The 12,804-nt window shown below is 44.8% G+C and overlaps 1 protein-coding gene across 3 annotated transcripts in view; it reads left to right on the forward strand.

The window, feature by feature from the left end:
* The first annotated feature begins 814 nt into the window (after positions 1–814).
* Positions 815–12,804, forward strand: part of sema5a (sema domain, seven thrombospondin repeats (type 1 and type 1-like), transmembrane domain (TM) and short cytoplasmic domain, (semaphorin) 5A) — a 128,320-nt gene continuing 116,330 nt past the window's right edge. For 2 of the 3 annotated variants that reach the window (XR_014621200.1, XR_014621201.1), the window contains exon 1: positions 815–1,442. The gene's annotated coding sequence lies outside the window, so the exon portion shown is untranslated. The remainder of the gene's footprint in view (positions 1,443–12,804) is intronic. The other variant, XM_084340692.1, reaches the window with a different exon arrangement.

Raw genomic sequence — 12,804 nt, forward strand, 5'->3', positions numbered from 1 at the left:
ATCAACGTTTTCATGTGAGCTGCAGTGATGTGAGCACACATTTGCATATACTGCATAAAATAAATGACAAAAATGTAACTTAGTTTGTTTTTTTCCCTCGCACTAAAAGAAAAACACTTCCTGAGCTTTTTTGTGCGACACTGATGTTTAAAGGGGCACTACGAGTCAGAACTTTAATATTCAAAACAATAATGAGTTAATAATACAAACTGAGAAATATTTATTTTTTTCATAACTGAATAAACAAGCTGTTCTCAGAGGAAAATAAGGTCCCCAGAACACTGTTTGAAGCTGGAGAGGTGGCAGGGTCCGCCACATATAAACAAAGTAAAACAGTATGACATTGTGTTGTTCTTTAAAATCAGTTTGTTTATTCAGTTTATTCAGTCATGAAAACAAAGAGAGATTGTTTATTTAGTTTGATTAGGCATTTAAAAAAATCAGTTCATGGAGATGTTGCTCTCCGAATTAAAATGTCTTTCCCAAAACTACACGCTGCACCTTTAAAAGACACGTTTTCCTTTAAGAAATACGTCAAAATGTAGGTCAAGACTCCCAGATTCACTTGCAAATAAGCAATGCTTAATGGGCGAGTGCTTTCCTGAGGCTGATGTTGACCTCTGAACTCCCTGGCAAAGACCAACACACAGGAGAATCTAACTTCTGGAGCACCATATTGCGCCCTCGGTCAAGATTTTCAAAAAAAAAAATAGCTCAAACTGTCCAAAAATCATCCCACTTGTAGCTCCTCCAGCGGCTGGCGAAGCTGTACTCCTCTCCTCCACCTGCAGGACAGCTGTGCTCCGCCTGCCACGTCTCTCCTCTGCTGCTGCTGCTGCTGCTGCTGGAGTGGACGCGCAAAGTGGGGGCGCACTCCTCAGCCATCAAAACCCCACGCTGGTGAGATGCGCAGCTGTGACTGAGAGAGCAGCGCCGGACACATCGTCCACCTCCACTCCGATTCCTGTGCGCAGGCTCTTGGTTGAAGGACAGTTTTTTCTTCTTCTTCTTCTTCTTCTTCTTCTTCTTTTTCTTTTTTTTTTTTTGTGGTTTTGCTTTTTTGGCACCCCCACCTCCCCAAAAAAAAGAGAGAGAGAGAGAGAGCGGAGGCACATTGTCTGTGGCGCAGCGCGACAGTGCGGTGTCCGATTACAAGCCGTGCGCCGAGGAGCCACCGGCACAGAGCGCTCCACTGTGGGGCAGAAATAGCACACGGGGCTCCGGAGGGACGACAGAGAGCACAGAGGGATCTCTGCAGAGAGAGAAAGGAGTTTAACCGAAGCTTTTTTTTCCCCCTGACAAGTGCCACAGCAACACTGAGGATATATCATCTTCAGCTCATCTTTTCCCCTTTTTCGTCCTCTCCTTTCACACTCTTCTCAGCGGGACGAGACGCGCAGCCTCGCTCCTTATAGATGAACGGGAGTTGGGCACCTCACTTGGTAAGACATTTGATTTTGGATTGTGCGTCTGTTATTTTTTTTAATTCACACTCAGACATATCACAGGCTTGTGCACGCACTCTGACGAGGTGTTTGCTCCCTCCTCACTCCTCCCGTCTGTCACGTCGCCTATTTTTAAGTTAAAATAGGTCGATATGTGTTGCGAAATGGGACCACGCCAGCGTTTCACACGAAGCACGCACTCGTGCACGGATCCAAAATAGCAGTTTTTAGAAGTTTTGCATTTTGCCTTGCGACGTGCGGCCGCTTGGTGGTGCTGGCAGAGTGCGCCCCTCGCCGCGCTCCCGAGAGCCTTTTTCTGCAAATCCTCATGTTGTGCAAAATGCGTCTCCACTCTCAGCGTCTAATGACAGCTGAACGCTGGCGTCATAGTCGATAGTTTCAGGAGGAGAGGAGCGTGAAGAGTATATATTTTTTTTTATTATAGAGAAAAGAAAATGTCAGTGCTCTGAGGTGGATGTAACAGCAGCAGTGTGTGACTTGTGAAGTGCATCTGGTTTAAAGAATGGAAATGTTCGATATTCTATTGTTGAAGTGATGTCAGTGTCGAGGTTGAGCAGAGTGTGTGACCTTTATTACTCGAACTCTTGCATTTGATGAAAAGTGTGCTTTCATTCTCAACATCCCCTTTGTCGAGGTTTTCATCCCAGACAATGACGGAGTCCTTGAACGCCACCTAAGACTATGAAAAGCCTTATTTTACGAGGAGAGGGAGAGCTTCATTTGAATGTTTCTTACAAATTCAAAATTAAAGTTGCAGTATGTAGTTTTCAGAGGACTGATTTAATTTTTTTATGCTTGAACAAAGTAAATAAACAACCTCTCTTTGTTTTCATGACTGAATAAACAAACTGAGCTTGTGGCGGACCCTGCCACCTCTCTAGCTTCAAACAGTGTTCTGGGCACCTTATTTTCATCTGAGAACAGCTTGTTTATTCAGTTATGGAAAAATAACATATTTATGAGTTTGTATTGTTCCCTCATTAATATTGTAAATATTACAATTCTGAGTTTGAATTTCTTCTCCAAAAACGACACAGTGCCCCTTTAAAGCAAACATTTGTCTTCCACTAAAGCCAGCCTGACAAAGGATCTTATAGTGTTCCCAGCGGGTGGCTTCAGGAGGATTAAGGTAAAGCCTCTGTTTGGTGTTGTAAATGTGGTTCAGGTGCCCCACGGCTCTGTCCTTGGTCAGCCTGTAAGCAGGTTTAGATGAATGCTAATCTCCAACTCTGATCACTCCGATTATTGTACGATTAACCGTGCGCAATTGTTAACTGAGTCACTTATCGCCGTTGTTCTTTCAAGCCGGAGGCCAGCACCTTTTCAGACAACATGCAAATCTGGACTCCGAGGCTGTGTCCGGAGTGCAAAGCACCGAGCGGACACTCATCCTTTCCATTGGTATTCATGCAGCTCCGTGGTTGTTTTGCTCGTGTTAGCTTTCAGGACTTGAAAGCTGCAGTTCTGATAAACACAGTCAGCCTCCTCTGATCTTCTGGCCTCAGACCCACGAGGATGCTGCGGCTCATCCGTCCTGTCACACTGCGCTTACCAACAGGGGGGGAAAAAAAGGGGGACCCTCATCCCAGATGGTAGAATTACTTTGGACTCGCAGGCCTTTATTAGACGTCGGATGCTAAAAATCCCCCCAGGAAAAGAGAGAGGAGAAAGGAGATGAAAAAGCTAAATGAAAGAGAGCGAGAAAGAGAAGGATGATGTGAAAGTGCTGAATCAAGAAATCATGTGACATGATGCCTTCTGGCTAAAGTTGCCAGTTTATATTGGAGCTGAAGGGCTGGAGGAAGACTGCATGGAGAAAAAAACAACATCAGCTGCAAAAGATTGGTGGATTAATCGATTTGGACAGGAGAAAAAAGAAAATCTGCAGCTCTTTTTTTCAGCTCAAACTCCAAACATTGACTTCGCCAATGTGAGGATTTGCTGCTTTTCTCTCTTTTAAATGATTGTAGATGCAATTTCTTTAGTTTTTGGACTGTTGGTCAGACAAAATAAGACATTTGAAGACATCACTTAAGACTCTATTAATCGAATCATTAAGAAAAAACACAATAATTAGTGGTTCTAGCATTACATTATTTCCTGCTTTTCTCCAACTTTCATGCAACAATTTTTTTTATTTCTCAACGTGACGTGCATTTTCCATCACTTTACTGGCTAAAAACTTAATTGCTTAATTCAAAAGAGTAATTGGCTGCTCAATTGATAAAGGAAATAATCATCAGCTGCAGCCAGAGCGGCAAAACTAATCAAAATATTATCAAAACTGTTCTGAATCCACATCACAGACGCTGCAAGTTTTTGATTAAGTTAAAACATTTCACAAAACAGCATTTAAATGAAGTGCTGTAGTCAGGCGGAGATGTCCTGGACCAACAAAATGTCACATCATCTTGATTTTTGACGGAATTGCGATGCACAAAATCATCATTCTCACCTATCGAGAATCATGTCACGATCGCAATATCTGTCAACATAGAGGGGAATGAAAAAATGTGAGAAATGATGCGAAAATTTCAGCTATTTTCAATATTTGACAAACAAATTTTCATGCTAGAACACCGAGCGTCGACATGTTCTCGCTTCTCAGATGTGAATATTTGCTGGTTTTCTTCATCTTTATTCTGTCGTTTGCGTTATGTACATTGTTAAAAGTGTTATATAAATAAAGTTTTACTCCCTGCTTACTGTCCTTGGCTTTTGGACTGTCGGTTGCATAAAACATTCAGATTAAACCGTCGACAGGTTGTGGATTTTCTGACACCATTGCCGACCAAAATGTGAACGTGTTAATTAAGAAAATAATTGGCGGATCAATCGATTAAAGAAACAGTCATTAGCTGCAGCCCTTAACGACATCAACGCTCGCACTCCTGCTCCGTGGAGTCGTAACAGCAGACGAGCTCAGCAGCAGAGACACACAGCGGCGTGGACCCCGGCCACACATTCCAGTGCCTGCTGAAGAGCAGCATATGATTAGCATGATTGATATTTGCGCTGTGTTGGGAATTTGCCCGAGCGCTGACACAGAACGCCGGCACAAACACAGCAATTAGTCCGAGCCGGGAGAATGCCCTGATGAAAATGACCCCGGTGGCCTCGGCGGGCTGTGTGGTCGCCACGGAAACCCGTTGAATGACAAGCCCATTGTCGCCGACCTTTGTGATCCGGCGTCCCCTCGGGGGTCGAGCCCCCGCTGGGAGTGAAAGTGAAAGGCATTATCATGCACGTGTTAACTAAACAGCCATTACCCTCTGGCCCCTGGGTGCTCTTTAAGGCCCCTTGGTTGCTTATTTATCTGACAACAGCAAGATGGTGCTTGGAGATAGCTTGTCCCTGTACACACAGCCTCACAAAGGATCCGGCTTTATTGCACAGAAGCCCACGATTTTTTTTTTTACAAACTCTCATCAGCGGATGATTTATAGCTCTTGTGCAAGTAAACTCTGCGACGCAAACAATAGCTGAAGCGCTGTTCCTCCCCGCTGTGCTTTGTCCTTTCACCACCGCAGACTATTTATACATCGCAGCCACTTTGCCATTATCTCAACCCCCTCTTGTTCTCAGCCCCACAACTGTTTTCAAGACGGTAGTAGCTGCGGAGAGCCATCCCACATGCGAGAGGATTCAAAGTGTTTCCGCTCATGTTTTCGAGCGCTCTCAGATACATTTCTGACCTGTTTGTGCCCAACAAAGAAAGTTGCCACGGCGCGAGCAAACAGTTTCCAGCATCCTCGCTCTCCTTTGGTGAGCGGTTGCGACGTTGCTATGGCTACTCCCAAGGTTTCCTGCGGGGGGATTTGAGTGCTGCCTCCGTCACAAAGGAAATGAAAACGCTGGCAAAGTTTATCATCCGCGCCACTTCTGCTCTTTAAAGGCCAAAGAGGTCGTGAGTGAGCTATCAAGCGGGATACACACTGCCACCCCGCAGCATCTGTTGTTTGTGCGTGACGGCTACCTCGCTGCCATACAGATAAAGAGGAGCTGCAGTACATCGCTCTCAGTCAAGGTCAGCTCAGGAAGTTTTCTCACACAGGGAAACTGACACTCTAAAGGCTCTTTGTCACGTCTTCTTCTGCCAGGGATATTGTGCTACAGCATACACAGAGAAACAGAACAAACGTGTGTGCAGAAGCGCTGCAAGTGGTGTGATAAAAGCTGATGGGAAACGCAAAAACACACAGCAGTTCTCTGATGGGACACATCCTTGTTAAACAGGCAGGGGAGGCTGTGATAATTTCACACTGCATGCTAAACAGCACAGGCAGCACCGGGGGCAGGTGTAGGAAATCACAGGCGAGCGATATGTGACCCTGGATGCGCTGTTTCGTCTGCAGCCTGGATCCAAGAGCGAGCGTCTGCGGTTCGAGTACAACATCCAGTTTCATGTCCGCACGTCAGAGGGAATTAGCAGCCTTCACTCGCCAGCGCTGTTACACCACATTAGCTCTGTCCCCACTCTCTCCCCCGCTCCAACCTCAAAACCCCACTTAAATAGCAGAGGAATGTGTCTTTTAACCAGCACAGGGGGAAAGAAGAGGGAGACTCTATTTGGGTCACGATTAAATAATCCCCCAAAGCCTCTTTTTCACTGGGGGGATCAAGCCGAGAGGATGTTTGAAAGGTTAAACAGAGATGGATCCAAACTTGTGTGACAACAGGAGAAGCGATTATTGTAAACTCATTTAAGTTTGGAGTTACTTTGTACCGGGCGCCCAGAGAGACGAGGGAGGGAGGGAGGGAGGGAGACGGCGGAGAGAGCGTGTGACGATGTGTAATGAGTTGGGGGGGGTGAAAAGAAAATGAGAGATCGAGGAAGAGGGAGCGAAGAGGCTTTTGCTGGTCTTTGTTTATTGAGTGATGGAGCACCACAGGGCCGTTTGAAGGGTGAAATGAGTCATGAGTTGTCACCAAACACACAGAGAGAAACAAACTCCTTTTTTCTCTCCCCCCCCCTCCCCTCCTCCCCCTCTGGGCCGTCACCCAGCTGTATTTCTCTGGAAGATGAATGACTTTGAGGCATGAATGAGAGGATCATTCGATAGCGGCGCTCGGCTCGTATATTTCTCTTTTTGCAGGAGCTTCCTGTTCTTTCAGGCTGCGGCGTGTACCTGTGAGGTGAGAGCAGAAAACTGGACTGCCTCCTGTGAGACTTTGACACTCGTCGCTATGTATAGTCGGAGCTAAATTAGCAGCCCAAATCTATTACTAAAGCAGGTGCGCCGGCATGTGTGGCTGTTTGTGCCGTGTTGTGTTTGCCATATGTTGTTAACGTCAGCGGAGAGGGAGGGGGGGGGGCGATGCAGCTGAAGCCTTTTGAGTTTTTTTTACTCCTCGTGGGACCTTCATCTTATCTTTATGGAGCATATCATTAGACGATAAGAAGCTGTTTTGATGTGATGTGTTTAGAGCTATCTGAGCTCCATCTATCGCGCCGCCGCAAAACAGCCAGAGAAGCTCTAATTTGATCAGTGAGAGGATATAAATACAGAAAATCCTTTAATCTTCAGCAAATGAAAACATTTATCTCGACTTTGAAATCATTACGAAGGGCTAATCATGGAGCGGTGTCCTCGAAGAAGAAAATATTCAAGTCGCAAAGAGGATGAATGAGAAACCGAGCGTGCTATATTCTTTTTATCCGACCTTATATGAAAGTTTGCGATAACATCTGAGCGATAAAGCGTCGCGCCGCTTGTAGTTCGGCCACGCAGGGGACAAAAAAAGGAAAACCGGGAGCAGAAGAGATACAAAGGAGAGATATAAAGAGAGAAAAGGGAGGTGAAAAGATAAGAACTTAGGTTTCCCAGACAAAGAAGGGAGGCGTCTGCTTCTTTTGAGTGGAAAAAGAAAAGGGCACAAGAAAAAAGGAAGAGGAATTATGTCGAGATGGAAGGGGCGATAGGAGGGCTGACGAGCAGACAGGCAGGGCCGGGCTGGTTTGGAGGGAGATTGTTAAATATACAGGGAGGAGTGTCTCTCCAGAGGCAGAAGTCTAGTCGGTACCCCGGACGCATCTGTCTGCCGGATTCATCTGTCAGTGCCGGAGGTCCTTAGAGAGGGACGGACGGACAGACAGACAGGACGGGACAAGACAAGAAAGGGAAAAGCAGGCGTCAAGAGAGGAGGGAGACAGAAAAGAGAAAACCAAGATGAAGGGAGAGAAGAGGAAACAAATGCGTGCTTTCCACTGGGGATGAAGGTGACACTTTTACAGTTTCAGTTTTTACTGTTTACTGTCTACAGTCTCCTTCTGAACAGTATCACACTGTCAGCATGCTGAAATTCAAATGTTGTTGCCACCAAAGTCCAAAAGTGTTGATACGTCACCTGTTTGCAGACATTTCTTCCCCCTGAGTTTTGCCTCTCAGGCTACATACAGTGGCGATAAGTAGCCAAGCACATTTACATTTTGAAATACTTTGTCTTTTGAATGCTACTTTATACTCTCGCTACATTTATTTGACAGTTAGTAGTTGCATAGTTACAGATGAAGATCTTCCTTTTTTATATAAAAAAAGACATGATGAATGTCGCGATGGTTGAGTTTCATTCCCAGGCTGTCAAACAGAGTTACTTTGGTGTTCTGATGACCTGGGAATGAGACTCAACCATCTTTTTCTACAATCGCTAGTGCGCAGAAAGGTCTGCCTAAATAATAAGAAAATACAGTGTGAGAGGGATTATCTTTTTAATGAGTCTATGCAGTTTTTTAGGAAATCCTACATAGTATCTCTTACAAATACAGTGCAATATTAAGGATTAGATCTTTTTGTCTTGTGGCCCCTCACAAAAAAACAGTTTGTAGTCGGGGTATTTTCCCTCTCAACCTCTAAATAAACAAACTCTCTTTGTTTTCATGATTGAATAAACTGAATAAACAAACTGACCTTAAATGTTTCATACTGTTTTACTTTGTTTATATTTGGCGGACCCTGCCACATTTCTATTTCAAACAGTGATCTGGGGACCTTATTTTCCTCTGAGGACAGCTTGTTTATTCAGATATGGAAAAACTACATATTTGAGTTTGTATTATTACCTCATTAATGTTGTAAATATAAAAAATCTGAGTTGAAAAAAAAACTGTATATTGACCCTTTAAAAAATTTATTCACTGTAAATATTCTCCTTAAACATGCTGGAATTCAACATCAATGTGATTTTAAGTCAGAATACCACGTTAGTAATGCAGCAACGTCCTTAGTATTTAATTTAAGAGCCTCTGACTTCATCGTGTGCCTGAAACCAAACAGACGCCCTTGAAAAAGAGGCAAAACAAGAAGTAAGAAAACACAGTCGAGTAGTCTTGAAGGTGTAGTACTCCTTCACACACGCACACCTTCTGTATTGTTTTCCAAAAACCTTGCCTGCAAACACTCCAGACACCACACTTCCATGACTCATGTCCTTTACTAGTCTGTGTCGGGCGTGAATGCGAGCGTGTAGTCTACCCCGGTGCTGACACAAAGCTGCCTCAGTTCTGAAGGTGAAACCACACGGAGGATGTGTGGTCTGATCTGAACCACCGGCAATGAACAACAAACCACTTATTATTCCCTCTGAATAACATTTCATTCTTCCCTTGAATAAACTATCACGCAGAATGAACCCTCAGTTAGAAACCCGGCTGTCAGCCGTGAACGCCGTACTTTTTTGTTGATTGCACGCTTACAGCACGCTAAGCTGACTCGACTTTGATTTGTTTTTTAAGCTCTTTGCACCAGAGGAAGTGGTCATTTGGAGTTGAACGCTATTGTACATGAGTAGGAGTTTGGTCTCGAGGGATATTTTGTTATGGAACATTAAGTCTATTAAAAGTCTAGCCAGGTACTGGGCTTCAGCGATAAGGATATCAGTTGCTGTAAAAGACAGTGGAGTAATTCTAGAGGTATGGCCGGGAGTGTCCTCTCCCTGTACACAGTGTTGGTTAGCTAATACAGTCTGATTATGCTGTTCATGAAACTAGAGAGTGTTGCTATTCTCTTGCTCCGGCTCTATTGTGTTACCGAATCCCCCCGAGAAGCGAGTTACGTTCAAGAGTTGTGCTGACTCTCTGCCTCTGCTTCTCCTGCCCTGTTGGGACTGAAGTGGATTGTTTAGAGATTCTCCGGGATGAGATGTGTGTTTCTGTTCCCCCTCCTCCGTCTGGCATACAAAAGAGAGAAGACTCAAATACAAGCAAACACCTAAAAACACACATCCCAGCAGCATAATGCAGACCGAGATTCTCACGGAAAGATGACATCAAACCAGCCAGGAATAACAAAAATACAAATATGAAGGTTATTATTAGCTCTGCTGTTCGTTTCACACGCAGCTCTGCTCTCAGGTGCATGTGTCAGGCCTCCGGGGGGTCAGAAGGAAACTCTCTGGTTTCACTTTCTCAGAGACCCTGTTGGTTGACCTCAGACTCGACCCCAACCCTGACCCCCAACCTCTCTGCTGCCCTATCAAAGAGAAACACCAAGGGACACCCCTCTACTACACCCTTTCCCTATGCATCCACATGGAGGGTCCACCACATGAAGTGCCAATCCCAAATAGCCGGGAGTGGAAGTGAGTTAAAAACCCTCCCACAGCGAGTCTGCACCGAGGCTCGTCTGACTCAGCGGGTGTGAACTCTTGGTATTGGGTGCCTGTTTCAGGTTGCATTCTCCCCTCCGCTATCTTTACGTCACACACGCTGAAAATGTCAAGTAACCCTAACACTGACCTGGTCTCCCCTATACCAGAATAATACTTGGTGAAGCCAGACCTTTCTCCAGTACTGACATATGAGATCAGTCTGGCTATGCAAGACCGGTCTGGCTGACGTCCGGATTAATTTGAATTTATCACAAGTTTGGAGCCTTTGTCTTTCCAGTCACTGCAAAATCTTCTTATCACTGACTTGGATGTGTGGATGTGGATTTATTTATCCACAAAGAATTAAAAAATATGAGTATGAAGCATATTTTTTAAGGATTATTGGTTGCCATCCTGAATTGCGTTTATTTTGGCCAGAATAATTGTGACATGAAATTTTCACATCGTCCCTTGCCTAATACGGACAATAACAACTTAAAAGTAACATTGTATTTGAGATCAAATATACCTGAGTCTAATCTAGTAAACAGCAGACGTGTTCATTGGATTGTAAAGTGTTTACGAGGACTGTTGCAAAAACCCAAGCAGCTTATGAACGTTAGAATGAAAAAGAGAAGCTGTTTACAAAAAAAGAAACGCTGCATCTGAAAGATGCTGATATGAAACCATGGCGACAGAAAGGTTCCTGTTCGCCACAAAGCTTAATGACGGGTGCTTCAGTGTGACCACAAACATAGTGACATTTGTTGATGAGAACGTGGAGGGTCCAGCTGGAAAAGGGCCCCGGCATATAGGTGTGTGAGAAAGGTGCACAATCGCATGAAAACACATGTTCCTACACTGCTCAGCAGCGGCCGACTATAAGAAGAAAAGACAATTTTCTTAATGAGGATAAGCCGAGATCAGCTCCGTCAAATCGTCATAAAACGAAGGATAAAGTGGATTTTGTTGCAGGAAACCTTCTCAGTTGTTTTTTCGCTTAAGCTGTTGCACAACTCGGAGGACGGGCACAGCGAGGGAGGCACTCCTACGCAGAGGATACATTTCCTCTGGACTTGCCCTACCACAACACTTTGTTTCAGCGCTCTTGTTGTCATTAAAAATAGACCTCTGCCCTTCTGAAGCAAGGGCCCCGTAGCATCCTGATCTATTTTGCGCTCCGCGCTCTCCCCCAAAGGCTCTCAGGGTAGAAAAGTACTCCCTGCTCTGCAGCAGTTAAGGGCAAAAGGGGATTCTTTCCTGCAGGGTCGACGTCTTTTTATTGACTTTAGGAAAGCACACAAAAAGGAGTTATATCGCGCTGCGCGATGAGGAAACTGTTGCTGGAGACCATCAAGCTGCAGATACCGAGGAGGTAATTGTGCGCGTTAAGATAGTTGAGTGTTTTTTTCCTACTTATTAATGCATCTGCTGGTGTTAGAAAACATGGAGTTCGTAGCTGGAGATCTATAAACCACTCTGAATCGTTTTGTAAAGAAAAAGCTGATGTTTTTCTCCCATCCCTTAACTCCATTACAGCTCCCACCCAAACGTCTCACTCTACACTAAAAGCTTTAATGTTAATACAATACTTAATCATCCCCGGAGGGAAATATCTCCCCTCCGCTACGAGAAGGTCACAGTGCAGGGTCCGATGCAGTAACTTACTCGAGGACCCTCACGTTCAGTTTTACGGCCACTGTTGTGTGTTAACAGCCACGAAACAACAGCGGTTCAGCTTCCTGGAATAGTATCGGGCCAAACACCCACAGGCAGTGGCAGGTCTCCGTGCACACAATGGGACTCACTGTAACCTGACATTGTGATCAGCGGAGCTCCACACCCACGCCGCCTCCCTTTCTCCCTCCTCCGTATATCATAATTAACACTCTCTCATTCCAAATATGTGTTTCTTCTTGGCCCCGGTCTTAAAGAGGTTTTTCAGTAATTGCATATGAGCGCACGTGCATTGCGCCCATGTGTGATTTCTCATCCTCTCAGATATCCAGGGTTCATCAGCTTTTTTAGCTGAAGAGGCAATTATAATAATTGGCAGGTTACAGACACTTTATTTCATCTTTGATTCTTTGCCCTTTCGTGCATTCTCAGTCGCCCTTTTTTCCTGCCTCGCAGTGTGAATCGATCACATTCAGACTTCAGACTCCGAAAATCGAGCATGTTGCTTTAGAGAGGCTGTTAAAATGCTCAAAAATAACTTCAGAAGAAAAGGCTCAAATATTTCTTATACAAATCATCGGCTTGCATCTTTACCCCGCGGAGAAAGATAACCGAGGAGGTGGTAAGAGATGTTAATTGCAGTGTACAGTCGCATGGTTTACTGCAATCCTTGTAAAGCACTGGTAGCAGAACTTACCTAAAGAAACAATTACGTAAATCACTCTGTTATTTCTGCCTCGGCGGCTGGACTATAATTTAGCCGCATGTCTGATTATGCTTCTGGTCCCACACATTCTGTCACTCAAAATTACCTGTTTTGCTCCACAAACACATTCACCACTTTCATGCAGAGGAACAGCGGTGTACACAGGATGTTTCAGGGGCACCAAATAAAAGGGGGGCACCAGCATGCAGACAGTGGTGATATATATTTATAGTGGAGAGAGGGCACTCGTTTTCTCCACTGGAAGGGCAACCTGGAGGACATTTTATCATGTTTTCTCCATTGAAAGAGCACCCTAGATGGCATTTTGTCACATTTTTTCCACTGGAAGGCCATCTAGAGGATACTTCA

This window comes from Pagrus pagrus (assembly GCF_965226575.1).
Source record: "Pagrus pagrus genome assembly, chromosome: 20".
In the NCBI taxonomy this organism is placed as follows: Eukaryota; Metazoa; Chordata; class Actinopteri; order Spariformes; family Sparidae; genus Pagrus; species Pagrus pagrus.